The sequence below is a fragment of the Ambystoma mexicanum genome, unplaced genomic scaffold, assembly GCF_040938575.1.
Source record: "Ambystoma mexicanum isolate Mex_15411 unplaced genomic scaffold, UKY_AmexF1_1 Mex_scaf10, whole genome shotgun sequence".
NCBI lineage: Eukaryota > Metazoa > Chordata > Amphibia > Caudata > Ambystomatidae > Ambystoma > Ambystoma mexicanum.
This window is the reverse complement of record NW_027182325.1, coordinates 3,170,001-3,172,500: the sequence shown is the minus strand read 5'-3', so window position 1 is coordinate 3,172,500 and position 2,500 is coordinate 3,170,001. Positions and strand designations below refer to the sequence as shown.

Here is a 2,500-nt window from a genome sequence, read left to right as displayed (position 1 = left end):
GAGAGAACAATCAACACAATAATGGTTTTCTTTCATGCCTCTTGAAGGACTCAATATTCTCTGTACTGCATTACATGTGAAAGTCGATTTATTACCCATGAACACACTACCTGTATGCTAATTCTATGTAAAAAGGTAGCTCCAGCCCTCATGATGTTGTCCAACATTTCCGCTATAAAACGGGATACAATTATTTTGGAAACATACCAAATTTGAAAAATAATTGAGAAGTTGCGCAATTACTAATCATGGAGCACAAAAAAGCCTACAGCACCTGGTATTCCCAGGCAGTCTCCCATCCAGGTACTAACTAGGCCTGACCCTGCTTAGCTTCCGAGATCGGGCGCATTCAGTGTGGTGTGGCCGTAGGCTCTGGGCCTAGTGAGTTTTGTACTTTTAAGCATCTAGTCGGCTAGACCTTGCAGTTTTGAAAGGCAATTGTGAAATGGCTCACTTCCTGAACTTGGAGCACAAAAAAGCCTACAGCACCTGGTATTCCCAGGTGGTCTCCCATCCAGGTACTAACTAGGCCCGACACTGCTTAGCTTCCGAGATCAGACGAGATCGGGCGCAATCAGTGTGGTGTGGCCGTAGGCTCTGGGCCTAGTGAGTTTTGTACTTTTAAGCATCTAGTCAGCTAGACCTTGCAGTTTTGAAAGGCAATTGAGAAATGGCTCACTTCCTGAACTTGGAGCACAAAAAAGCCTACAGCACCTGGTATTCCCAGGCGGTCTCCCATCCAGGTACTAACGAGGCCCGACACTGCTTAGCTTCCGAGATCAGACGAGATCGGGCGCATTCAGTGTGGTGTGGCCGTAGGCTCTGGTTCTTGTGAGTTTTGTACTTTTAAGCATCTAGTCGGCTAGACCTTGCAGTTTTGAAAGGCAATTGAGAAATGGCTCACTTCCTGAACTTGGAGTACAAAAAAGCCTACAGCACCTGGTATTCCCAGGCGGTCTTCCATCCAGGTACTAACTAGGCCCGACACTGCTTAGCTTCTGAGATCAGACGAGATCAGGCACATTCAGTGTGGTGTGGCCGTAGGCTCTGGGCTTAGTGAGTTTTGTACTTTTAAGCATCTAGTCGGCTAGACCTTGCAGTTTTAAAAGGCAATTGAGAAAGGGCTCACTTCCTGAACTTGGAGCACAAAAAAGCCTACAGCACCTGGTATTCCCAGGCGGTCTCCCATCCAGGTACTAACTAGGCCTGACACTGCTTAACTTCCGAGATCAGTCGAGATCGGGTGCATTCAGTGTGGTGTGGCCGTAGGCTCTAGGAATGCTAAGAATATTACTCTTATGCATTTGCATTTAGTAAGCTAAGCCATGCAGCCACTTGCAACATGATACCACGCTCATCGCTCGATCAGGCTCGATCAGGCGAGATATATAAGACTGGTGGGCCCATTCAGGACTCCTATGTCTGGTAGGATAACTTTAATTCATCCATCCTGTGTCTGTTGCAGGGAGGTGGAGAGAACAATCAACACAATAATGGTTTTCTTTCATGCCTCTTGAAGGACTCAATATTCTCTGTACTGCATTACATGTGAAAGTCGATTTATTACCCATGAACACACTACCTGTATGCTAATTCTATGTAAAAAGGTAGCTCCAGCCCTCATGATGTTGTCCAACATTTCCGCTATAAAACGGGATACAATTATTTTGGAAACATACCAAATTTGAAAAATAATTGAGAAGTTGCGCAATTACTAATCATGGAGCACAAAAAAAGCCTACAGCACCTGGTATTCCCAGGCAGTCTCCCATCCAGGTACTAACTAGGCCCTACCCTGCTTAGCTTCCGAGATCGGGCGCATTCAGTGTGGTGTGGCCGTAGGCTCTGGGCCTAGTGAGTTTGTACTTTTAAGCATCTAGTCGGCTAGACCTTGCAGTTTTGAAAGGCAATTGTGAATTGGCTCACTTCCTGAACTTGGAGCACAAAAAAGCCTACAGCACCTGGTATTCCCAGGTGGTCTCCCATCCAGGTACTAACTAGGCCCGACACTGCTTAGCTTCCGAGATCAGACGAGATCGGGCGCATTCAGTGTGGTGTGGCCGTAGGCTCTGGGCCTAGTGAGTTTTGTACTTTTAAGCATCTAGTCGGCTAGACCTTGCAGTTTTGAAAGGCAATTGAGAAATGGCTCACTTCCTGAACTTGGAGTACAAAAAAGCCTACAGCACCTGGTATTCCCAGGCGGTCTCCCATCCAGGTACTAACTAGGCCCGACACTGCTTAGCTTCTGAGATCAGACGAGATCAGGCGCATTCAGTGTGGTGTGGCCGTAGGCTCTGGGCCTAGTGAGTGTTGTACTTTTAAGCATCTAGTCGGCTAGACCTTGCAGTTTTAAAAGGCAATTGAGAAAGGGCTCACTTCCTGAACTTGGAGCACAAAAAAGCCTACAGCACCTGGTATTCCCAGGCGGTCTCCCATCCAGGTACTAACTAGGCCTGACACTGCTTAACTTCCGAGATCAGACGAGATCGGGTGCATTCAG

General features: G+C 47.1%; 7 non-coding genes and 2 pseudogenes across 7 annotated transcripts in view; all 9 read right to left on the bottom strand.

The window, feature by feature from the left end:
- Nucleotides 1-262: 262 nt before the first annotated feature.
- Nucleotides 263-371, bottom strand: LOC138545323 (5S ribosomal RNA; annotated as a pseudogene).
- Nucleotides 372-477: 106 nt separating this feature from the next.
- Nucleotides 478-596, bottom strand: LOC138548295 (5S ribosomal RNA). The gene has a single exon (XR_011292103.1). It is a non-coding gene; the product is annotated as a 5S ribosomal RNA (ribosomal RNA).
- A 106-nt stretch (nucleotides 597-702) lies between these two features.
- LOC138550609 (5S ribosomal RNA) lies at nucleotides 703-821 on the bottom strand. Its single transcript, XR_011294359.1, has one exon. It is a non-coding gene; the product is annotated as a 5S ribosomal RNA (ribosomal RNA).
- Nucleotides 822-927: 106 nt separating this feature from the next.
- On the bottom strand, nucleotides 928-1,046 carry LOC138540303 (5S ribosomal RNA). The gene has a single exon (XR_011288356.1). It is a non-coding gene; the product is annotated as a 5S ribosomal RNA (ribosomal RNA).
- Nucleotides 1,047-1,152: 106 nt separating this feature from the next.
- On the bottom strand, nucleotides 1,153-1,271 carry LOC138539044 (5S ribosomal RNA). The gene has a single exon (XR_011287124.1). It is a non-coding gene; the product is annotated as a 5S ribosomal RNA (ribosomal RNA).
- Nucleotides 1,272-1,735: 464 nt separating this feature from the next.
- Nucleotides 1,736-1,844, bottom strand: LOC138543149 (5S ribosomal RNA; annotated as a pseudogene).
- Nucleotides 1,845-1,949: 105 nt separating this feature from the next.
- LOC138550954 (5S ribosomal RNA) lies at nucleotides 1,950-2,068 on the bottom strand. The gene has a single exon (XR_011294694.1). It is a non-coding gene; the product is annotated as a 5S ribosomal RNA (ribosomal RNA).
- Nucleotides 2,069-2,174: 106 nt separating this feature from the next.
- Nucleotides 2,175-2,293, bottom strand: LOC138544453 (5S ribosomal RNA). The gene has a single exon (XR_011290713.1). It is a non-coding gene; the product is annotated as a 5S ribosomal RNA (ribosomal RNA).
- A 106-nt stretch (nucleotides 2,294-2,399) lies between these two features.
- The window catches only part of LOC138549252 (5S ribosomal RNA), a 119-nt gene continuing 18 nt past the window's right edge, over nucleotides 2,400-2,500 (bottom strand). Inside the window, exon 1 of the ribosomal RNA XR_011293037.1 lies at nucleotides 2,400-2,500. This exon is cut by the window's right edge and continues 18 nt beyond it. This is a non-coding gene — a ribosomal RNA (5S ribosomal RNA).